Source organism: Buteo buteo, chromosome 2, assembly GCF_964188355.1.
Source record: "Buteo buteo chromosome 2, bButBut1.hap1.1, whole genome shotgun sequence".
NCBI lineage: Eukaryota > Metazoa > Chordata > Aves > Accipitriformes > Accipitridae > Buteo > Buteo buteo.
This window is the reverse complement of record NC_134172.1, coordinates 34328022-34354233: the sequence shown is the minus strand read 5'-3', so window position 1 is coordinate 34354233 and position 26212 is coordinate 34328022. Positions and strand designations below refer to the sequence as shown.

The 26212-nt window shown below is 38.3% G+C and overlaps 1 protein-coding gene across 5 annotated transcripts in view; it reads right to left on the bottom strand.

The window, feature by feature from the left end:
- Window positions 1-26212, bottom strand: part of HDAC9 (histone deacetylase 9) — a 491076-nt gene that overhangs the window by 354344 nt on the left and 110520 nt on the right. The gene's annotated exons all lie outside the window — the stretch shown is intronic.

Sequence of the window (26212 nt, the reverse complement as noted above, 5' to 3'; positions counted from 1 at the left end):
GAAGACAAGTTTGCAGCATTCACTTGGAAAGTATAGATGCACCAACTCTAATTCCTGATCTCTGCATTTCACTGTAGATAGTACTAATTTAAAATATTAGTCAGAGTCATATGTCAATTTTTCAATATTAATAAAACTCAGTACAACATACTGACATCACGTCTAAGTTTCGCACTCTCGACTTTGAAAAAATGTGATGTGTTCTGGAGAGCCAGTACAGTAAGTGTCCTAAAGATTTAGGGACAAGAAACATCACATACATGCAATGTACTATTAATTTCTGAGAATGCCTTAAAGAGCATGAGTAATGCATTACAGGAACGAGGCTCAGCAGAATGGCTTCTGAACCTTACTGAAGCCTACCAGATGCTGCTAAGCAAAGGGCTCTGGGGTCCCCTCTGAAAGATAATTCCTTTCCAAACAAGAAGAGCCTTGCAGACCTTCTCCAGGGGAAAAAGATTTTTTTTGCCACACTTCCAAATAATTAGACTTCAAAAAATTTCCCGCTTTGTTCTGGAGATGAAATGGATGCATTTAAAAGGAAAACAAGAAGGAGACTTAGCCTCAAACTGTCGAGTAGCTGCACAGCTGGATTCTCCGGTGTCAGCCCCAGATATAACCAGGGCCAAAGCTGAGTCAGGGAAAGATGGGCTTCTGAATGCTCCAGAAGGTGTCAGTTCTCCTCTAGGCTACATAAACCTTTCCAACTGAAGTTTTGTTTTGAGTTAGTTAAATTAGGATTTTTGCAATAAAAAGTTTCTTTATTGGATCCACTGAGAGCACCTTCTGAAGCTCTGGAGAAGTCTTCTACTGGATCTTGCAAATGAGAGAGCAGGCAGAAAGTTATGAAAACCATGCAGAGAATCATCACAGCATTTATATACATAGTACATAAGAAGAAAATTATTTCCTAGGTACTCCACTACAGCAAAATCGACACACAGGGCTTGATTTAAAGCATGCCCGTTGTACTGAGGAGTCTCTTTAACCTGCAAAGGTCAGGGATGGTCTCTCAGCTCATCAGAATAAACTGCAACACAAGCCTCAGGGAAAAAGCTTCTCTTTTTTTCCCATTGGAAACTCTTTCATGCATAGATAACTAGCTATTTTTATAGAAATTGTGAAAAAGAATCCTATCTGAGATGTCATAATTTACCTTAAGGTCCATGAAGCCTAGAACAGCAGTGTAACAAATTTTTAAGGTATCAAGAAGGACAAACTGTATTTCACACTGGCAGTACTGAAGAGATCGATTTTATTCTGCCTAAAGCCCCGCCACACACACACTTCCCAGGAAAGCCAGCTGGGCAAAAGGACTCATTTTATTATAATTTCCAAAAGAATAATAGCATTCACACCTAATTTCGGAGAAAATATAAAATGACAGGGTTTCATTATTACTTAGAGGATTTTGCAGCCATTAGAAACCTCTCTGTTAAAGCATAAATATGAAAGAAAACGTTTTCTGATGCTTTTAGGGAAGTTTGTCACCAAAGATGTGTTACTATGCCCAAGAGAGTTCATAGCATCTGTAACGATTAGTTCTCAAGGGAAAATGTGCCCCATTTTCACATGATAGTCATATTCATTATCTCTATGTTTTGAAAAAACATCCAAAGAACAATTTTATCATTAACTAATGTTTTAATGATGATAATGTTGCAGTTTTAATACAAAGGAAACATGTCCATGCATTTAAACATTTAGATTTAAGTGTTTCCAGAGTTGGGGTATGTGCATTTGGTCTATTTCTTCTGCAGCTAAAACATCTGTTTGGGAAAGACACAGCACCCTAACACCTGCTGTTCAAAGCAATGCCCTGGGATTTCATTAGTTTTCTCAGTCCTTGCTGCAGAGATAGGACAGCACAACAGTACATTTGATTTTGCCTGAGAGGAACAGACGTTAAGGTTCCAGGCTTTTTCATTTTACAAATACTCTCCAAATATCAGCATCTTCCCTAAACAGATCTGTGAGAGAAGTAGATATAAATATCACTGTGCACCTGATGCAGACACCTTGTGACTTGTTCCAAGGTCTTACAAGTGTGAAAAACACTAGGAAAATGGAAACTACACCTTTGGCAGTCCTCTCATGAAAAAGCAGGTGGTTGTGGCCAATGCAAAGACTAAAACAGGTTCCAAGGGATGCTTCATTTATTGCCAAAATTAGTGACCTGCATGTATGTCATGAACCGCCTGTATTGGCTTGAGATTCCATGTCACTAGAAAGTATGAACAACAAAAAAGTATTTTTGTAAAACTATGTATGTATGTCTGGGCGCCTCTACTTTCAAAATGTCATTATGCACTTAAGTTTATTGTCTACTGCATCATGCAGTGGAATAGAACAGTGCAATAGATTTTGGTTTGGTTTGTTTTTTTTCTTTTTAAGCAGACAAATAAGCCTTTTGTTTAGAGAAGGATAAGAAATTAAGATATCAATTTAAATTATAAGGGATACCTGTGATCACTGTCCAAATTACAGTCTAAACCCATTATTTCTCACATTTAATTTCTGGCTTCAGAAAAAGAGCTGTAACGTACAACAAATGCAGTCACCTTGCTGCCTCATGAATGCACCACAACTGAAAGGTTAAAGTTTGATGACACCCTGTAGAGGCTGTAACACATGATAAAACTTAATAAAACCAAGTCTATGTCAAGGCCACTTTATTCTGAGCGAGTGCTTTAGATGACAAAGGTTCATTTCACCCTCCTTGATAGTTTATATTGCAACTGAGCTTTCTCAGCATTAAATCTCTGGCTGGAGATATTCACTGGGCAAACTTGTTTCATTCCGAAATGGTGCAAAGAAAGAGCCTGTAGCTTCTCCGGCAGAACTGACCCAACACAATGCATCTGCCACCCTCCTACACTCACCCCCCACTTTGTTCTGAGATTTCTACACGTTAGCTACCAGCAGTCCTTTCCCCCCGCTTTCCAATAGGACAAAGTTAAGTTTCACAAACAGCAAAGTGTGTTAATTCAAACAAAACACAGGACAGCACTTCTTTTTAGGCAGTAAAGTCCTGTCTGCATATTTTAGCTGTTGCATAATTGTTACCTTTAGCTCATAAACTTCAAGGTCAGCTCAAGGTCAAGAGTAGGTGTTTAGCACATGAAACTCAGAAATGCTGCTATAAGATGCATACTTTATAAACCACAATATTTTGTTCTCATTTTGGTTTGTGTGTTGGTTGGGTTTGGGTTTTTTTTCCTTACTATCTGGTAGTTTTTAATCTGCCTTCATAAGATGTACATTTAAACATTACTTTCAAGGTAAAAGTAGCATTTATACACTTGGAATGCAGACTAACATATTTCTATACTCCAAATTTGACTATTTCCCCTCTAACATACACATAAAATGTTAGGAGTTTGTTTGCTGAAGAGCAGAACCCGGCCACTAAAAAAAGGCAGTATTTATTGAGAGCTGGTATCAAACATTTGAAGAAATTTATGCAAGAGATAGAACTTCAGCTACACAGATTGTTACTAATAGTTCTCTCATATTGAAATCCATGATAAAGTTTACACTTAAGTCAATTAAATACAATTGAATTCATACTGCTCTGGCTCACTTCTACATGTTAACTATATCACAGCACTAGCAGTAACTGCTAGGATAACTTTTCCTCTTTTATGTCATGGGTATTTTACTTCACGCAGGACAAAAGCACACTGTGTAATGTTAAGAAAAACTTATGAAGATAATTAGAAGAATACTAAAAAAGTGCAAGGGAGTTCACAAACTAAATAATTACTTAAATCTTTGCTGACCTGAGCCTTCACACAATGGTAGTTCAAAGTGGTGACTGGTTTTGCGCTCCCTCCTGTCTGCATGCTCTCGATACCCAAGATACAGCAAATAATGTCATCAATTTCCTTCAATTACATTACAAAGGATTGATTTGCACCCAGGGAATAAAAGGTTGCAACGGTAGCTTTTGCATCACTCAACAACAGAATCCAGCATTTACAACGTGACTCAGGAGCACACGGGAGGAGGGAAAAAGTAATTTACTTAGCGTTCTTCAATTCTTTGTGGTATAATGAGAGTATATCGTGACTTATGGCTAAATAGCACATATATTTTTCTCAGGAGAAAAGCCTTTCATAACCTGCTCATTTCTGTGGCACTCAGGAGTTATGAGATCCAAGTCCACTCGTAAGCGTGGTATCCTGCTGAAAGCGGTTTGATAGCCCTTCGATTAAAAATAGTTCTATGTGCTGCTATGTTTTCAAAACATGGGTTAAAATGCTAAACCTCCAGAGTTTAAAAAAAGTAAGCTTTAATGATGGTGCACAAAATTAGTTACTTGTTTTTTTAAAATGGGTTCATTTATTGTTAATTACGCATTCTTTTCCTGATTTGATTACATAAAGAGTTGGTTTGCAACACAATAGCATACGAAGGTCAGTACAGCTTCAGGAGAAACCCTATATGCTGTGACAAATCCAATAACCATCAGGGTATTTGGTTCATAGAAATAAAGTGTTTCTTAAAATATTTTGCTGATTTGCTAAGGTATTGGGAGACATTTTGCTGAATGCGTAGCATGACATTCCCAGAAGGAGATATATTTTATAGTGAAGTTGTCAACAAATTTGCTCATGGGATAAAAGGTTGATGATTATGAAGCAAAGGGTGTATGCACAGGTTGCAGGGATTGGGGTGCTAAGACTAGAAGAGGAAAAGTGGAAAGGAGTAGAAGGATGACACTGCTTTCTCACCCTCTGCTTCTACTTATACAAAGAGGAAAAAACGGTGAAAAGTAAGATTTTTCCTCATTTGCTGGACTAAACAGAAAACATAAACATTCACAGATTGTAATATCTTTAGTTTTCAAAAACAAGTAAGGCATCAAGGAAATTGTTAATGCTGTATTTCAAAACTGAAACGGATATGATTTGTGGTAGGGAAGGTAACATCTCATTCCCCTGAGGACCGCCCAAAGCAGCACACACACACACACACACACATCCCCCCTCAAAGTGCTGTGCCAGTATAGCAGGACACACTCAAAGTCCCCTCCATCATCCACTGCATATCCCTGTTGCACGCTCCCTGCCTTGAAACATCATGGTCAATAGCTATTACGTTCAACATGTAAATTATGAAATACATTTCTGAGTAGTACAGACAACAGTATGCTTAAACCTCAAACTAAAAAAGTAGGAATAAATACCATATCAGATGGAAAAAGAGTAATTTACTCCAGGAAACAGTTTTAACTCCATGTAAAAGTTTGCCATTGCAGTTGTAAGGAAGACTTCTGGCTCCCTCTAGGGGTTTCTACCTGCCCCTTTACAAAACGTATTTTTTTTAACATGCTCTATAAAAGTATTTCTTTCTCTTACCTCCTAGTAAGGGAGAAGAACTATGTGATTCTGATGTAACTAGACATGCCAATAATACATTTTACAATTTTGGGGAAGAGTTGCTTCTATTTACCTCTGTGTGGAAAAGGTAACAGGTATAATAATAAGCCCTGCTTTTCTCGACCCTAAGAACAAAACCTCCACGTGCATTTGTTCTTGAATTGCCACAATCTCCTAATTGTTTGTGAGAAAATATTTCAAACCAAAGCAATTATGTACACATCTTTATAGTTAATAATCTCACAGCCAAACTCTGATGTGAACCATCACCAATTATTTTTTCTTCAAGTACAATCATCTGTCATCTTTACACACTTCATCACTTCTAGGTTTTGTTCTTACTATTATCATGAATAGTGTTAAACCACCATTATTTATTTATTTTTTTAAATTTCAAATTACAGTCTATTTTGTGTTTGGAACCTATCAGACAACATCAAGCAAAGGGATGAACGACATTGTTGTAAATCCTATTCTAAAGATTGTTACCTAGTTACATCTCAGCTGGAGCTTACACACTGCTCGTACACAAGGAATGAGCTCACCACTTCAAATTCAGCCAAACAGTAACTCAAGAAAAAATAGCAAGAAAGAGAAGCAATAGAATTGCTGTTTGTAATCTGTTATGAAACACTTCTGCCCTCTATGCATATGCAAAACAAGGTAACAAGGCCTAAAAATCAGTGTGCCTCTTTCCATTGCCTTTACTAGGCTGTAGATCCAGCAGGTCATCCATATTTTGCCTCTTACAGAACGCAGATAAGACAGGGCAACAATGCATAATTTAAAGAACCTCTGAAGATGTGTTATTAGGCCCTTTTTAACAATTACAGCCAGGTCCTGGAAATGTCATTTCCCTGAAGAGTGTTTGTGGATCAAGCCTGGCCCATTTGTACGAATCCCTTGCAGAGTCGATCACTGCAGTTGTGGGTGCTCCGCATGCTCTGCATCAGCAGACAGGTGGGAGGCTAGGAAGTACTTCCAGCACGAGTTTAAAACAGAACTAAGCAAACCCAGCATCAAGCCCAAGGAAGCTACCACATGCAATAAGAATAAAACCAACTCCGGGTATCAGTAATTCCGTCCAAATGTATTGCCTCAATGTCTGTAACCTGCTTAATTCAAACCGAATCAAAAGTTTGGAAGCCTGTTCGGGGAAACACAGCCTCACCTCTCAAACTGCGGCACAAAGCAAGTCAAGAAGCAGCACAGCAACAACAAAGCTATTGCATGCATGCCCGCTGCTCTTAGGGGGATTAGTGGGGGGTCAGGCTCCCATGGCCGCACCTGCAAAGCTCAGCACTATGACATTAGCTAATATCCTGCATAAATCATATTCCTTCTGTTTTAAAAGCAAATAAATAGCTGTGCATGTGTCCTTTGACCTTCATTGCTGGGAAACCTGTGCAGTTTATCTTTACGGCAATAGACTATGCTGAGCTAACCACTGCTGGCAGGGCGTCTCTCTACTGTTTTAAGTAGAAATTACATTCAAAGCGGCTACACCCATAAAGATATATTTTTCTAAATCCTTAAGAAGTGGAAGGGACTTCAAGAAGTGTGAAATAAGGAAATTTTTAAAAATATAGTAGACCATATATATGGACTATACGGAGAGAACTACAGTAAGAAACCCCTCATAAGACATTTATGGTGTAAAATGAAAAAAGAAAAAGTCCAAACCATAAGTCCGATTCAGGAAGCATATGAGCTTTTGATCTTATTTCATAATACAAGGACAGAGATGAATGAATTTTTGCATGCCACAGCTTCTATAGTCCACTTAACATTTCGTTTAATTTCAGGCTCAAATCCCCATTACAGGTTCAGTCTATATGCAAAACACTATAAAAACAGTTATTTATTCTTTACCAGAAACTTGCAAATACCAAATATATAGACATGATAGCATAATAATCTTATTTTTAATATGTGGAATAATATTAACCAGATAGATCTGTTACCACAATTATTGTTATTTACCAGACCATAAAAATGGCAATAGGTTCTTAAATAGCTTCTCTCCTTAGAGGGTATTGTTAAGAAGTTAAGAAACTCTTAATGGGGGGGAGTATAGAACAAAGATGTCATATTGAAATAGCCTGTTTTCTTTGAACTCTAATTTTACAATAGATCCTGTAAGTCAGTATCTTGTGAACCAGTCATCTAGAAAAATAGTTCATTGGGTTGGGAGGAGTGGTGGGTTGGGGGTGGCGGGGGCGGCGTTTTTTGCTTTTTCAAGAAACCACACAAAAATTGGGTGTATGCACACAAAACCCCTATTCTGTTATTTTTCTGTTATTTGTACTGTAGTGTACTGTACTGACATGGTGTAGTGCCCCAGCTAATTGTAGAAACTTTTATGACATCTAAGAGATTTTAAACAACCTCAGTTACCAAGAGATTCTGACAATCTAGCCAGGAAGGAACAAAAAAACAAAACAAAACAAAACAAAAATCCATTAACTGGAATAATCAACTCTACTGATGTGTAATAAACACGTAAGACGTTTTGATGAAAGTGTGTTTCTCACATAGCCAGAATATTTATGGCAATATAATATAAATAATAGAAAATATTTAATGCATTATGTTAAGTAGCAGAAAAAATTATTTGATAATTAGACATAAAACTAAAAGGCTGCTTTAAAAGTTTAATTCTAACTTCTTTTCAAACTGACAAAACTCTCATTTATTATTTCTACATAATGATGCCATAAAAATTAGAGACTGAATATGCTATATAATTACATAAACAAAAGTGCATGAACTGCACAAAGTACCACCAAGGTGAGTGCAACATTACTAGAATTAATTTCAAACCCAATGCATTTGAATGTCCATACTAACCAATGAGAATTCAGTTTTTTTACGGAAATACAGCTGTGAAACAAGACTGGAATAAAATATATCCAGCTGTCTTTTGTGCATGGGATTTAATTCCACTTTGAAGTTTAGTAATCCACATTCTATTCCAGGACTATCAAAGCTCCCTTGCACAATACCTTGGTTTAGAGCAGTAGCAGACAGTGTATGGCTTATAGGAAGGGACCAGATCCTCTCTGCAAGCAGAACAAACCTTAGCGTTATGCAGAATCCTGAGATTTGGTATGAAGAGGTAAAATGACTTGTCTGAGATCCTACCAGACTGCAGCATTCTTGGGAACCCAAATGCAGCTTCTGGATTTAAACGCAGGGCTGTTTTTTTCTATTTTATTAGATAAATAAACAGTATATGTAAAATATGACCTTTTGTTACATCACTAAAACCTACTTTGCTCAGTCAAAATCAACTTAATGTCACAGGCTTCCTTCTTTCTACTTTTCTTCTTTTCCTTTACATAATTTCCTTTAAATTAGATTGAAAGCAAAGACTTGATACAACAATCTGGTTTAACACAATGAAAAGCACAAGGATATCAGATAACCTGAAAATCTCAAGCTAGCTTCAGGCATGAGTGGGTTTTAATCAGAATTTGGCAACTGAAATGTATTTGCAGCAGTCTATATGAATCAGCTCAGATGGTGGTTTTACTGATAAAAATGAAAAGAGCAATAGACACGCGAAAGGTTCTCTAAGGCAAAAGTAGTGGGACTGAGCACTGGATTTTTCCCAATACTCTTATTTTAAGATAAACCTGATGGAATTCCCTCACCCTGGTTTTATAGAAAAATTTAAAAGAAAAGGAAAGAAAACAAAACACAACTGAACAAAAAACCCCAACACCACTATTTTTAGCAGGAGTTTCGTGTTTAGATCTTAGTTTGCTAAGTCCATTCTCATATAAGCTAAATTCAAGTAACTAATAAACTAACCTAGAAGATGAGTGGAAAATCTGAGATGACTTCTTGTCCATAAGTACAAATCAATTTTAATTCAGTACTGTTTAGGGATACAGTTTATATGAGCTCACTTGTTTTTGATGGATACAGCCTTCTGTTTGTTCAGCTGTAGAAAAGAGGAATGCAGCCCAGGCTGATGGTGAAAAGGAGTAAACAAAACTCCATAAACTGAAGCTTACAGAATTTATGACACCCAGTTTGGATATAAACTTGAAAAAAAGAAAAAAATAAGAGGCATTACAACTCCTGAACTGACATGCAAAGCCAACAAATAATCATCAATACACAAAGAGAATAGAAGTAAAAAAACCAAAAGAACCCCCAAACCCCACCCAAAACCTACCAGAAACACTACAGATTGTGTACCGCATTTTTTCATCTTCAGAATTTAATTAGCCCCAAAAGAATATTCCCATCCCTCTCTGCCACACACATTGTCTGTGCATTCACATAGATATGTATTTGGCAAACATGATAAGCTTAAACTAAAATAAACAATAACTCCAAAGTATTTCACATTTTTTTCTAAGTAGTAGAGACATTCATTTGGACAGCTTTGAGAAAACTGTATCTTTCTTCTGCCTGGCCTAACACACTGAAGTACTTAAATAAAGCCTCATGTGTTTCAGTTAGTTACCCCCATCACTTAACCGTTCTGACCCATTCGGACCTGCTGTTTCCTCCCTTGTTCCAAAAGGCTCTGCAGCACTACCAGGGACACAAATCTGGAAAAGAGACTGGGGGGGACACAAATCTGGAAAAGAGACTGGGGAGCTGCAAGCTGGGGTTTGTTCTCACCACGGCTGCAGCACTAATGATAATAATACACAGAAGGACAAACTGGAACTTTACTTGAAAATACTCAATCGAGCAATAAGGCCAGCAGAGGGACCCGTAAGGCCGGAACAGTCATGCAGCTATGCAATTGCAAGAAATTTCTATTCAGAGGTTAGTTTGGGGATGGTTACAGAGTTTTGCACTGCATGCCCCCTTCCCAAGGGCTTCCCACAGACTGCGTGCAGATCTTTTAAGTGCACTGCCCAGCAGAGAGATCTTTTGCTTTATTTTCTCAAGAGGGCTGGGGTTTTTTTCATTGGTCTCCCTTGCTGCTGCCGTCCCCACTTGACCAGCCAGCCTGGGAAGCGGGGTGACTGAAGAGGGCTGGAGGGTGAGCTTGCTGTCCCCTGGCAGTTTTGGGAGCAGGATGAAGCGCCCTGTCCCCCCACAGGCTGGCTTGCACAAGATGAGAGAGAGGTCAGGCAGTGGGTCAACTACTCTGAACTGATTCCGTTCAAACTGCTTTTGAATGGACCACAAAATTTATCTCCATTGATCAGCCCGTGTTCCTCAACCGCAGGACAATGCAGGAGAGCAGCTGGGTAGCATCAGTCTCACAAGGCAGCAGCCTTCTTCAGGTGCATTCACAGTAGCATCATAGGAAATGAGAAGGCAAAAACACAGCAAAAAGATGCAAGAAGCCTGTCAAGTGAAAGCAACTAATCAGATCAAGCAATTAAGACATCCTGGTAAGCATGAGGAAGACCTACCTCAATAATTCCTTACTTTATGACAATAAAGGGCAATAATCTGCAGTTCTAGCTACACTATTAGACCTGTCACCTTACTGTGACAAATTCAGTGCAAGGCATTAGATAACATTTTTTGCTTCAGTTCTCAGCTTGTACCCCTAGATATTATTAAAATGCCTTAATTTTATAGTTACACTTCCTTTTATAAATCAGGATCAACACTTCCTCCTTTATTCACAATAAAATGCCCCCAAACAAGCAAACTAAACCATAAATACACAGTTCATTATCTGGCAATCATAACCACAATTTCACAGGCTTCAAAACCAGTGTTCCTTAATATCTGGCAATCCTCTCTCCAATAGAATTATTGTGAAAGTATAGAAACTATCTTGTCAGCAAAATAAAACACTTGAATCCCGAGACACTCAACAAATACAGTGTTTTCCTGATGTTTCAATGTTATTCACATAACCACAGCTAGGGAAAAAAAAATATCAGCACTTCACATAGAGTACCCATAATTACTGTCCTCCTTTTTTGGCATGATGATACTCAATTCATAACAAGTAGAGCACTGTTGAAAAGTAATAGAAAAATTGTTTAATAATCACTATCACAGCCAATTTATGTTCATAGATATTTATGCCAAATGAGAACCAAATATTATGCTTATAACAAGCTAGCTGATAAAAACATCAAATCACCAGTTTAAGGAAAGGAGTCTTACAAAGGCAGAATGGACTTTTTAGCTGCCTGCTTGCAAGCACAGCCCAGAACATGCTCCTCTTCTTTTGAAACAATGACATCTTCACAGCATTATAAAAAGAACATTTTTAATCTCAGGAAAATAGCACTTCTTAGAAGCTTTGGTGTAACTGATACCAACCACCAACAGCACTCTGCACTGGAATTTACCTGAAACTGGAATTTACACAAATAGCCATGCACAAAGTGCTTCAAATAGTCCCCAAATACTAGGGCATCTGACAGTGAGTTCAAAGGAATTTCGCATTTTTGGGACACACTAGAGAAAACTCTGCAATTTTGTGCAAAAGAGGGATAAATGACAAAAAGAGGGCAGCAATGATGAATAGGCTTTGTGATTTTAACCTGTTGTAACTGACTTGTAATTTGCTCTTACCATTTTTACTGTCACAAGCATTACTGGAGTTTAATACTAAACACTCCCTGGTACAATCCTTAAATAATATAATCTTAATTTCTTTTTAAAGCAACACTGACAGTTTGGAAATGAATTTATACTTTTTCTGTAACATCTAGGTGGCTGCCTTAAATCACCATAGTGATCCCATGACTAATATCCATCAGAAACTTCCCATAGTAATGCCATTGTGAGTTCTAGCAACTAACTACTTCTGACCAGATCCTTGCTCAATGTAAATTAGAAAGAGCAAATTTAGACAAGATATGAGCCATGTGTCTTTGACATAAAACTAAAGAAAGTTCCAGACATCTGCCTCACCAGGATTTTGTTCAAAAAACCACTCCTACATACCAGTTATAAATATACAGAAGGTTATATATATTTATTCTAGAAACATATATCTGATAAAGATGACCTTCTCTGCAAAATGAACTGGGAAAGTTTGTTGGTGGGAACATGAGCTGTGGAAATGAAAAAGGGTATGACCACATTATGTTAGATCAGGGCTTACGTTCAAAGAAAAGACTACAGCAATGCAAACAAATTGGGAGGATCTGGCTTTTTTTTTTTTTTTTTAATTTGGATATTTAATAAAATACAGAATTGTGCCGTCTGTATGTAAAGCAATGTAATTTAACTATCTGTGGCTGTACTTACACCATGATCATCAGCTGCCCACATACATATGGTATGGAAATACTGTACAGCCTTTAGCTCCTCAAACACATGGGTCTGTGGGTCTGAGCTTTCTCTCACTGCAGAAGGCAAAGCAACCTGTCCATATGTGGAGTCGGTTCCAGCCGGGAGGTGGCAGCAGTAGGCAGAATGATTACAGTGGTTCCCTCATTTATTTTGTGTATATGCTCTTGGTCCTAAGGTCAACACTAACAAAAATATAAAAAGACGGGGTGCGGGAGCATTTTTCAAGGTCACAATATTTACAGTTACACTGAAGTAATACGTTTGTGGTTTCTGATACTCACTGTTAATCCAACACTGAAAGGCAATTAAAATTAACAGAAGCTATGATAAACTTATGGTACTTATGGCAATCTATGACTACTTGATAGTAAGTGTGTCTGCTGTTTTACCAGTTGCCTTCATGACATTTAGTGCACAAGCAAGGAATCTTTTTATTTTTATTTTAAAGAACAGTACAGTCCATCTCTCTCACCCCTCCTTTTCTTCTTTATTGATAGGTCCCTCTGAAGTCTGTCATACAACCCTTCAGACTGGCTAAGCAGTACTGGGACTCCTCGTGGTGCTGTGTTACCTCTTCTCTGGAGTAAGTACTGCAAACTGTTCATTGGGCAGTGCCACCACCACAGCTACGGCTGCTGCCCCTTCGCTTGACACTGCTGTCAGGGAGGTGGCAGAGGGGGCCGGTCTGTATTGAAAATGCACTCCCTGAAGAGGGTTCTCACCAGTAAAAAATTTCTGTCCAATGCTACTTAGGCTATTTTCGCAGACTTGTGACTGCATCTAACCCATTTGCTTTTGGAGGAAAAGCAGGCATAATTATTAAATGTAAATCAAATTTAAATATTCAGCTAATATTCTATGACATTTTAAAAAATGAAGGGAGGAAAAATGAAAAATATTGCATACAAACACATTAAAATTCCAAAAGGGTAATGACAGCATCACAAAGCAGGGCAGAAGAGTAAGCAAGTGAAAGACTACTGGCACTATTAAGAGACCTTCTTTAGAAGAAGCTATGGCATGGATGGAGTCTGTATTAGAAGGGATTTTGGAGATACTAGCAGAAAAAAGCCCACATTATGGTATTTGCCATAGATTTACTGAAACAAATTATAAGCAAAGGATGATGAAAACCAGGATGGCACTTGACCATTAGAATAACAGAGAAGTCCTTCAAGGGCAGCAGTATTTTGTTTTGCTTTGTTTTATTTAATATACAGAAATCTTGAGTAATACTTACATACACACTGAAAAATGCCTGAAGACAGGAGAAGAGAGAAAGCAAGCTAAGATGAGGGAGGCAGTTTAGGCTAGGCTATAAAGATGGATAAGTCAGGAGATGAAGTTTAGACCACAGGGGAGTGGCTAGAAATCAGTTCAGGAAAGATCTTCCAAAGCAGCTGGAAAGAAAAGATATGTGGAAAGAAAAACATAAGGGGGGTGAAAAGAGAAGACTGGATCTCATCCATCTTTTAGGATATTAAGACCCTGGCAGAGGATAAAAACAGGGAATAAACAGTCAGCTGCAAGGCCTGGCAAGTTCTTCTCCAGCAAATATTTTCCAGATTTAACAGGAAGACATCAAACACTGTGCCCACTGTATCTTTGCTTTTCTTCTTGAAATAGTGCCTACCACTGTGGCAATGTGCTGCTACCCCTTGTCTTACCACCAGCTCAAGCAGCCAGAGCCCTGCACGCAAAACCTGACACAGGTTCTCAGGGGGTGGAGGGGGTCTTAAATACGTAGTGTAATACCCAGAGAACATAAGGCCTGACAGTAACTCTCTGTCCTAAAAGCCAAAGAGATGAAACTACTAAATAAACAAACAAACAAATACCTTGGTATTGGCACCAATAGGTTTCAGTGAGCTGATCTTAAAAAAAGCTGGGGAACTAATTTTATTTTCAACAACACATTAATGCAGCAAACATTTTTCAAATGTAGATTTGCTGAAACATACAGTCTCCTAAAGAGCAGGCACTTTCTTAATTTATGACTACTATATTATGAATTTATTTTGAAAAGGGATTTAAAAGTTACCGAAAGAGTCTTCACAAAACCTCAGGACTTCTTTCTTCCTTTTCCATGCACTAAGCCCTTTCAAACAAAGCAAGATGAGATATGCTAAGAATTTATCTCCACAGTAGTCATTTCAGAGGGAATCAAAATTTCAATAGGATATAAAAAGCTACATAAAAAAAGAAAAGCGTTTGTGAATTTTCTCAGGAGAGGGGAAAGTAAGACAATTGTTTAGTGTACCATATAAGAAAAAGAAACTGTATCTTTGGTTACAGTGCACTGCGGGCTTAAAGCTAAGCAGGAGAGATCCTAGTTAGTAAACATCATCTCACTCATTCTTAAGAAGCTTAAGAAATGCCATCACCAAAATACTTGACTTAGTCTATCAGAATAACTGAGGTAACACATACATGTTAAACTCATGCTATAAGAAGGACTAATCCAAAAACTTTTTTTAAACATTTAAAATCAAAGCATCCTACTAGGATGGATATTTCCTAAGTCCCACCTTTAGATCATCTATGTAGATGCTGTTAAGATGAAGAGGAAAAAAGGGAAAAATCTCTTTTTGCAATTTTGTGGATTTCAGGTGATAATGAGGAGCCTCAAAAATAAGCTCAGTGCTCCAGATTTTTATTTCAATATTGTATCAATACTAATTTAAAGCACCATCTGTAGGGTTCTCTCTGTTATTTGACAATTTTGCTGAAGGCTGAAGAAGCATTAATTCCCAGTCATCTACACAACTATGTCCAACATAATGTAATACTAACACAGTCAACAGTCAGAGATTTGGGATAAAATGCTAATTTCTCAGATTAGACCAACATACTCTAAAAAGGAATCAAGAGGCAGAGCTTCTTTGACATCCCAGGTAGTTCAACAAGAGCTTGACATACCATTAGAAAATAAAATCAAAGCAAATAAGGATGGAATCATGAGGAGTTTCTCCTTAAAAACTATTATACCCAAAAGGAATAGTCCACTTATGTGACCAGAGCACATAAGAAGAGAAAGGCTAAGCCACTTTTACATAGCTAAAACCCATAGAACACCTTAAGTAAGAAGCAGTATAACAAACCACAACTTTATTTTCTCTCAGATAATGCAGTTATTCAGATTGGCATAGCTTTACAGTATACTAAGACACTGAATTAGATATTATCTGTTCCTCTATGTACTTTTTTTAGAAATAAATATGTAATTTGTAATGCATTCAGCTGAATCTAAAAGGAATGGTCTGAGAAGAGACAGACTGGCATGGTTAGAAGCAGAAAAAAATTGCACCGAGTTGGTTTTGGTCATTTTCAGTGGCACTCACCAGCAAAGGAACAAGTGAACACTTTCATAAATACATTACAGAAATGTGAAAAAGAGGACACTTGAAAGCTGGCTGTGTTAACTGTTCCTCTTCAAAATTTGCACGTCACCTGGAAAAAAATCTGAGGATGTGGTTATTTTTTTCAGGGCCAACGCAACTCTAGTCTAGACTTGAATGAGTTATTCCCCAAGTTCCATTTTGATGTTAACACTCTGCACCTTGAAATTATGTTAGATTCAAAAGGGTGAGAGGAAATTTCTATTTGAAAAACTACTTCATTGCAATGGCTACTCTGATTAACAGCTTGGAAGTATCAGAGGCTATTACTTCTCAACAGAAGAGGGTGCCCAGCTTTGTGTTGCCCATGGAAATGCAGCTAGTACCCAGGTGCAGCTTGGATAGTTTGCAACCCTGTATCAGTATGTCCTCACTGCTGAGCAGTGGTATCAGACTGGACTGTGATACAGATAGACCCGCTCCTTTAACACAGTGTTTAGCACATCTTTTCACCTACAGTTCTCTGTATCTGTACAAAATGTAAGCAAGAATTCTTAGGCTCATTGTAAGTGAAGCTTGCCTGTGACTGTACAGTCCAGCAACCAGCAAAGGTTCAGCAGTGCTTTTACACATGCAGTCCACATACACACAAGTGCTAATACACCCTAAAAGACTCTTCATTTGCCAGAACACCACTGTCTATCCTGGCACCTATGTAAGCTTTAAAAAAAACGCTAAGAAGTATGGTCAGAGGCAAAAGTTTCTGGGTACTTATAGGTCAAGGCATGACAATTTCTGAAGGATAGTTTGTTTCATTTAAAGCAGTTAATTTCTTAAGTGAATCTCTCTGAAGACCTGCTTGGAGCAAGCGAAATACCCTTTTAAACTTGTAGGTGCATTCTTCACGACAAACAATAATTCATCTACAAGTATAAATGGCAGTCTGCACAAAATAGGTGGCTTCCACATACACTGCACGTATGCAGTACCTTTTACTGCTAAGTGCCAATTTTTCAAAATGTGGCCTGTAACATTTCTCAGAGCGTAACGGCATACTTCAGCATCACTTTTATTCTTGATGAACAAAATCTGTGCATTGCCTGTTGTAGTTAGTCTGCACTCAGCAGGTTTCATTGTTAGAAAATAGCTCACAGAAAAGATGGAGCTCCGTTTATTTTGAGCTGTGGAATTTAAGCTATAATTGCCTAATTAGATTTCAAAGCCCACTGACAAGCACAATCAATCTCCATTTGAATATCTCCTGATACAGGCATGGAAGTGACCCCTACAAGATGTGGGAACCTCATTAGTGATGAACAATTAGGAAATATAAAACTAAAAAAGTTTTAATAAACACAGAGTGAACATTACGGTCAACTATAACAGCTGTTGTGATTTTAGGATTTATGACAGATTTATGACTTGTATGTTATGGTACATTTCCTACATACTCACAAGCAACTCCTGCAACGTACACCAGATTTTTTAAGCTGAAAAAAAAAGGAGGGGGGGGCAGCAAAAATGTAACCCTTGCATTCCTTTTTGAAACAAAATCTTCAAAATCAAAAGCCTTCCTTTTCTGATGTGTAATGTAGCATCCCCTCTCTGACTTGGCTTTACATACGCGCTTCAGAAAACACAAGTAAATTCAAGGACTAACTCAATAAAGGAAATCAATGATGTAACAGCTAACTTCTGTGTGGTAAACACACTCAAATGCAAAATACAATGTTAGCTACCTCTGCTCCCATTATAGGGCATTCCAGGTGACGGAAAAATTAGTCACCTCAGAGGACAAACCACAAAACTGGTGCAGAGAGCAAGAAACAGCCTAAAAGTAGCTAACAGGAATCCGAGACAGACAGACACTGCCTGGGTTACTTGGCTTAGATCTTCACAACTAAAAAGATGGACTTAACAGAAGTTTAATTCCAGGTAGGTGCACACCAAAACTGATACCAGCCCTTCAGAATGTCGAAAGCCAAAAAATTCCAATTTCTTCTAAATTTTTTCCAGAATACTCCTCAAAATATTTAGAACAAGTATCAGACTTCACTCAACAGACCATGAGCCTCAAAAGCAGCAGTACACTGAAAAGAAGAAAGTGGGAGAAAGAGATAGGGGGAGAGCGAGAACGAGAAGGGGGGAGGAACCAAAGGTGTTGCAGTAGCCTTGCAGAAATTTTATTAGGTGGTACACGGCTGGTGATCCTTGCAAATGAACAAGGCTCTGTGCTGTAAAGGAAGGAAAAAGAACCGCATTCGTTCCTGCCAATATGACTCAGAGGAAAATTCCTTCCTATCCTCAAAATCAAACCATTAGTCTAACCTGAACATGCACGCACGACGTGCCACTCTGCCAAGTCTCTTCAGAACCCGGCGTTTCCTCCCCTCCCGTGCTTCAGCAAAGCACATCAGAGCATCTGCTTCACTGGGCCTCAAACCACCGCAACGTTTCTGGACCTCACATGATTTACACCATCAGTTCCCATCTAGCAGAACACAGGAGAGCACAAAGCCTAGGTATTAAGCTCTCCTAACCAGTTCTGACACCATGCAGTGTGCCAGCTAAGCTGGGCTTTCTGACTTGGGCTACCCAGCAGTGACACTGGCGGTGCAACGACTGAGGTCAGAGCAAGGAAGAGGAGTGAGGGGCAAGGGACTCAAGGAGGCAATAGCCCTCGGAGACAAAAGTGCGCAAGGAAGAGGCACGGGGGGAGGCAGCGGCAGGTTGGGGAGAGCCACGGAGAAGGAAAAGCCAGCAGTGAGACTGCACTTCCAAGATGACATCCAGTTTCACCTACAGAACTTTTACATGGCAAAGGAGTGGCAGCAGATGGTGAAGTGGCTTTACATCACTCTGAACCACGGACACTTAGAGTTTACCCTTTTTCTCCCTTCCTCTCCTTTAACTGCAGGGAGGGCAGAAAAGCCAGCCTGCAGCCTAGCACGAGTGGTGGTGGGGAAATCCTTCCAATTACATTGGCCTGAAGACACTCAATTATTTTTTCCTTCCTTACACGTCCTACTTGAGAAACTAAGACACAATCCAACTCACTATGTTCATTCTGAAGATGAGAAGGAATGCTCTTGTCTACTATTCATCCTTTCCTACTGCTATGGAAATCAACACAACAGTTTATAACTGGGTGCAATTCCACACCTCTCATTCAAAAACCCATACTGACCTTACTGTCCTACGTGAAAGGACATCATGGCTGTCCTTTCAATAGCATAGTTTCCCAAATCCTTCTTTCAATTAAGTATCTTCTGAGAAAGGAATAAGCAATATTGTGAAAGCAACTGTGTGCTGATTTTGGCTGCGGTGGAGTTAATTTTCTTCATAGTCACTGGTATGGGGCTATGCTTTGGATTTGTGCTGGAAACAGTGTTGATAACACAGGGATGTTTTCGTTACTGCTGAGCAGTGCTTACACAGAGCCAAGGCCTTTTCTGCTCCTCACCCCACCCCACCAGCGAGGAGGCTGGGGGGGCACAAGAAACTGGGAGGGGACACAGCCGGGACAGCTGACCCCAACTGACCAAAGGGGTATCCCAGACCATATGGCGTCATGCTCAGCACATAAAGCTGGGGCAAAAAGAAGGAGGGGGGACACACCACATTCAGAGTTACGGCATTTGTGTTCCCAAGTAACCATTACGCGTGATGGAGCCCTGCTTTCCTGGAGGTGGCTGAACACCTGCCTGCTGATGGGAAGCGGTGAATGAATTCCTTGTTTTGCTTTGCTTGCATGCGCGGCTTTTGCTTTACCTATTAAACTGTCTTCATCTCAACCCACAAGTTTTCTCACTTTTACTCTTCTGATTCTCTCCCCCATCCCACCAGGGTGGGGGAAGTGAGCAAGCGGCTGTGTGGTGCTTAGCTGCCAGCTGGGGTCAAACCACGACAAACTGTCATTTACTACTTGGATTTACCACTATTGCAGCATCGGTTTGCAGGAGCAAACAGGAAAGTATCTTCTGTGCTTTGCTACGTGATTTCCAGCATTTCCAAGAACTGTATTGTTCTTCAGCAACTAAGAGAAGCTGCTGAAATTCAGAAAAGGAAAAACTCAATACCCTATAACACAGCAAACAATACTGGAGACAAGAATAAGACAGTTCCAACTACAGAAAGAGGACAGGAAATGTAGTATTAGATTGTTACTCTTTGGCTTTTTAATCTCATTCCTACTAAGAGCCTTTACAGACTATTTATAGTTATAATTAAGTGTGTTTGGTGTGTCAATGTGCTCTACAATAATTCTACTAACAATTTAATTACTAAAAACTCTTTTTGCCATTAGGCTGTTAACATCTGAGATTGATAACAAAGCACAGGATAATTAGATGGGGATATTCAAACCAAAAGGAATTCATGCATTTATTACACACTTGGATGCTCATCTAAAATTAGGTAACTAATCTGAATATGAATGATGAAGAATAACAATGATGAAAAAAACAATTAAAAAACAATACAGAGATAAATGCGATGAGTTTTTTTTTCCTTTTAGCCACAAGTGCCATTTCTATTCCTGATTATAAAAGCAGCCTAATGCGACTTCCTATTTGGTTTATGACTACACGCTGGCAGGAAAGCACATCATTAATTGATCAGCAGAAAATACTTCATTTCTTTTAGTTTATGTTTAGGCTTTGATCTTAATTTCTCTTGTGATTTCTGCCAGGATTGTTTGTCATACTTTAACAAAATCCATGAACCACATAGGAGATGTTAAGCTTATATCTAGGCATTTGCCTGTGAATAATCTTCCTATAGTCTAATTTACATAATTTTATTGTTTAGTGGATTCTTCCCATGAAGATATATTACTGCCATTGCAACTGTACTTAAAGCGGTGTCAATGGAGTGTGCTTCTGAGAGTTATAGTTTGCATATAAAAATCTACTCTGAGCTAAAATACGGCATATATCACAAAACAATGCCTCGGAGAAAATTCAGTTCACAGAACAGCAGGAGGAAAATCAGTTTGGCCATGTTAACCTATAGGAATGCAAAACACAAATAGAAGATAGAGATTTTTACAGTGTTTCTTAGAGCTTAAGAATCTGTTGGTTTGTTTTGTTTATTTTTAGGGTCATAATGCAAGTAGAATTCTGTCTTTGGGTTTAGGAAGCTTAAGAATTAAAAACTGAAATTGATAATTAATACTGTGTTTAGAAAGGTTAGTTTTCCGTGTCAGACTGAACATACTGGAAAAAGACATCATCAGGATTTTTTTAAAATAATTGAGCTGTTTTACAGGGGTTTTCTCATTCAATAAACTTGCTAGTTTTCAGAGCTGCCAGCACAAGGAACACCTGTTAATGAGATTATAAAATCTAAAATATTATCACTATCACAAGAATACTTTCTGACCTCATTGCCAAACACTCTACCCGAGCAAGGACTTATAGATTATTTATCTGTTATTATATGCTACGCTTTCTGAATTACCTCCAAGCCTCACAATCTTTAAAAGTGTTTCTTCAATACAAGGGAAACTGAGACTCAATACACGGGGCAACTAGCTCCCACTGATTATAATGCCAATACCCTTTTGTTGCTCTGGTTTAAGTGACTTGGGCCCCTTAATTCTTAACCAGCCCCCAAAGGTCTTCCACGCCCTGAGAAGCTGGTCCACTCTGATCCCTGGCCAGCGCTGCCACTGAAGGGAGTGAGCATTAATGAAGAGTAAAGATGCCCAGAAAGACTCCTTCAGAACAAACCAAGCAACCTCACCTTCCTCCCACATCTTAGCAAGGCTTCTAGATTCACTAACTTTTCTCAAGACTGGACGACTGCATTATTAAAACCGTCACTGAGCCCAGGCAGACAGTGTGGTGGTGCAGCCCCCCAGGCCACTCCAAAATCTCAGGATAAGCCATGCATGCTTTGGGAAAAACTCCCAGTGTGCCGTTACCTTGGTTGCAAGTGCAGAGACTTACGGGCGTCAGGCACCCTTTGGCCACCCACACCTGGGCCATCCGTTGCCTAAATTGTGGCCAGAAATGTAAAATAATGGCCAAAGTCAATGATCTCAAGACCCTATAAATAGCAATCCAAGGAGAGTCTTTCTGAGCTCTCCAGGACTGCAGCGGGCTGTGTGACCCAGTATGTCCCCCCGAGGTGGGACGCCTCTCAGGGTAGATTTCGTGAGGATTGCAAGATGGTCCGCTGACGATTTCGCAAGGACTTAAAGGCCAGATTTCATAACTTCTACCAACTGACCATTGATGAATGACAGCACATAAAAGTGAGTAATTGATGAAACTCATGAGAGGGAAATTTTAATCACAGGTTATCCTCAGGGCCGGGGGGGAAGGGGCTGCTAAAATTTGGTTCAGAACTTTTGTATCTGTGCATGTGCATTTGCAGTTTGGTTCAGAACTATTTGCCTGTCTCTGTGTGATTTCATTTGGAACTATTTTTCCTGTCTGTGTGGTTCAGAACTGTTTTCTCTGTCTCTGCACGTGTATGATATGATTTAACCTCCATCTGTGTGCAACCCCACTGTAAGTTTTGGGTGAATCTTGCCATTTTCGAATCTTGAAGTTGCAAATTTGATTGTAACAAATTCCATCGAATCACTCTGTTAAATTGGCTGCTGATTAAGTACTGTTAAAATTATACAACCTAATCTTGTGATCTATCTCAAAAATATTAATAAATCCTAAATTGCTGTTAAACCATGTTAAACCAAAGCCATGTAACAAAATCTCATTCGCGACAGACAGACCCCAGGAGAGGGCAAAGAGCTCAGGACCCTGACATTTTCTGTCACTGCGAAAGACTAAATAAAATGCTTATTCTCCCGCAACCTTGAGGGTGCAAAGTTAAACTTATGGTTTTCATAGGCTTTGATCTAGCTCTGTATCTCAGGCAAAGCAGAAAATAAGGGTACTTTAATTATTAATTTTGTTGCACATATAGGGAAAAAGTGGGAAAGCTGAAAGAAACGTGATGTAAATAATTCAGATATGATCGCAATTTGCACATTTAGAAAGTGTAATTAAAATATTACAGATACAACTGTTTCCATTACAATCCTAGGCTACATTCATGTGGCATAATATGGACAAGCCACCTTTTTGCCCTGCTTCTGATGTCATATGTCAGCATGATGTCAAGACTGAGTTAACTCTTGACTTTTCAAGACAGTATATTACTTCAAATTTGGCAAGCAAGTTTGCTAACTCTGAGATTTTAAATACAATTCCCACATTCTTTGCAAATAGTCTTTTCACTAGCAATACTTTTGTAAAGATGTTTTAAATGTAACCTAATGTTGAAGGTATGAAAAATAGTACGAAGTTATTTAACAGCAAGAGTTTAGCATATCAAATATAAGAAATGAAATGCTGTAAAGAATGAGATTCACCATCCCATCCCACTGAGACCAGTTAATAGAATATATCTGATTCTTTGAGGAGCAGGTAACTTCATGCAATTTGGCAGAACAATATATTAAGAAAAAGCTCTCAGTACTAAATACATTGTCTGGCTGCTCATGGTTGGAAGCCAAACTTTTAAATCAGTATTGTACAAATCTCTTACTTTGTATTTCCTAGTGCATGCATAGTTTTGTAATGTTTGTTTCCATGCTTTGGTGTATTCCATTTTTATTGACAAATTTTTCCTCACAAAGGATTCACTCTTCCTTTTCTTTGCACAAGGGAACCTCTTGGTAGGATTTCCACATTGATGGAGGTTCTCTGTTTTGAGGACAGGAAGGCAACAATTCATTTTGTTCAAAGAATTTTGATCCTTCACACCAAATAAAACCTTTGTTGGAAACAAACAAAAAAAAGTTAAGAAAACAATATTTTATAACACCTACCTGGCTCTCAAGAGGTATCTCTCTGTGTAATGAGAACAAGACTGTATAGTGGCTTCATACAAAACAACCATATGTCTCCTCAGTTAATCTAGTATTAAAACAGATATCCAGACAACTGAAAACTAAATTTTGTGTGATCACTTCCTCACACACACTTTATTTAAACTGCCAAATGAAGCCATGGGGGGAGGGGGGGAAGAAAGTAAGCATTCATGGATTAACTGTATAGTACTTTGATATTAGAGCAAAATATACCTAGCTCACATGGACTGCAAAACATCCTCAAAATAAATGTTTACATGCCAACCCACCTACTTTACCTACTGGTATTTCTGTAGTTGGGCTTAGGCCAAGGAGGCAAGTGACAAGTTCATGCTGATTTCAGCCATGTATTCTCTGGAAAGCTAATGGAACATGGGAAAGCCTCAGGCCAGAAGAATTAAAATCAAATACCCAGGGGGAAATTCTCAAGTATTTAATGGCACAAAGGAACTGCCAGTTTCTAGGTAGTCAGACATACGTGCACGCCACAGCAGGGTAAGCTAGATTGCAGACTTACAGATTTCTGAATATACTGCTTAGCCACTGGTACTGTAATAATTACGACAGAAACATTCCCCTGACTCTTAAAAAATGCAGGACTGAGGTCTTTGCACAGACACATGAATGCCTTTTTCCACTCATGTAAAAACTGCATGTCTAAAATGAATTCCTGATAACAGACTTAAACTGACAAAGTCTAAAAGGTTTGAATACTAAAATAAATTTCAGGGAGCTGTGATACAGACTATTTTGCAAGAGTGAACTCAATTGAAGTTTTAGCAACTGATCTGAAAACCATTTAAAACTAAAAACTAAAATGCAAGCAAGGCATAGCCTCCCTAAGTATGGCAGTACATATGGGCAGAATTTTAATAAACAAAGGAAGAACATTGTACACATCTACTTCTATGCCTGCTACCACACTGGTTCATCTCAGCTAGTGAAAAATATTTCTGTCGTTCTCAGCCACCAAGGCTTAATGTAGCTGCACAAAACCCAGTTGTGTTCATTCTGCTTGATAGATCTTCCCCACCAGCCAGATAAAACAACAAAATCAAGCAATTGTGACTCTCCAGTGTTTGCATTTAGGTAAGGGTTACACTGATATTAGAAGCAAGGGTCCAAGCAAATGTAAGAAATGAGTTAGATGCTAAGGCTACACTAACATTTAGGTCCAGTTTCCCAGTATGGCCTCAGGAAGAGAGTTTTAGTTCTGGGAGGATTTTTGGAAGCAATCTGGTACACTCTTACTCTAATTTTAAAATGCATCAAGACAGAGCATATAATCTGAGTGTTACTAACACTGTATAACACGTTATAGTGTAATTTTCTCTCTTATTATTTCAAATGCTTAGGTTAAGCTATGAAATTCACTATTATTTTTATTTATATTATTATTATTACAATTATCTTTAAAACAAAGCTTGAAAATGTTTCCTTTTACCAATGAATTTGCTTTTTTTCTGTATTTTAAAGTGTGCCAGAATTATTCTTTTTCTTAGTGCACCAAATTAAACATAGTATTTTATTATATTTAAAATAATGCTTATTATATTTTTTGAATAATGTTTATTATATTATTTGCCTAGTCCTTAACCCTCATTTCAAAAAGTATTTCAAATTAAAAATTCAAGTTAAGTAACATTATCCTATTATTAATGAATTAGCAAATTACAGAAACTGTCTTTTTGGTTTGGATTTCATGTGAATGCATAGAAACTTTGTCCTACAAGCAATGTGCTCTGACAAAATGATAATGCAAAAATGTTGTATGGGTATGTAGTCTGAAGCTGTAACAGCCTGAAGAAGATTAATTTTGCCGAGTTATTTTAAACTGGATGAAATTTACAGCAGTTAAAGGCCTGGTTTGCAGAAAAAAATTAAATAATCTCTCTGAGAAAGTTGAGAGTAAAAGTTGACAGCTGTCAGTCTGTTTTTTTGGTTTGGTTGGGGTTTTTGTGCATTTTCTAAGGTTAGTGAATGATTATAAGCTACGGCAAATTATTTCTGTAGAATGCAGAAATTAATACAGAAACTTGATGGAGCTTCATCACACATACAGTGAAGTATACATATACAGTGCAGTACATTTATGTTAAATTGTACCCTTTGATAAAATACTGAAAATACTGCTGAAGGAAATTAAATATTATCCAGTCCAAAACTAGCTATCTTACTAAACGACAGAAACACAACAGAAAAAAAGCACACCAAGATGATTTCCCAGTCTTTATTTCCTAACCTGAGCTTGCTTTTCTATTCTAATATGCTACTCTCTCAGTTAACAGATCTCACAGTCTTCTCCTATCTCCCTCCAAAAATTCATAATCCACTTTTTTTTTGCTACTATCCTGTAGAGTCCC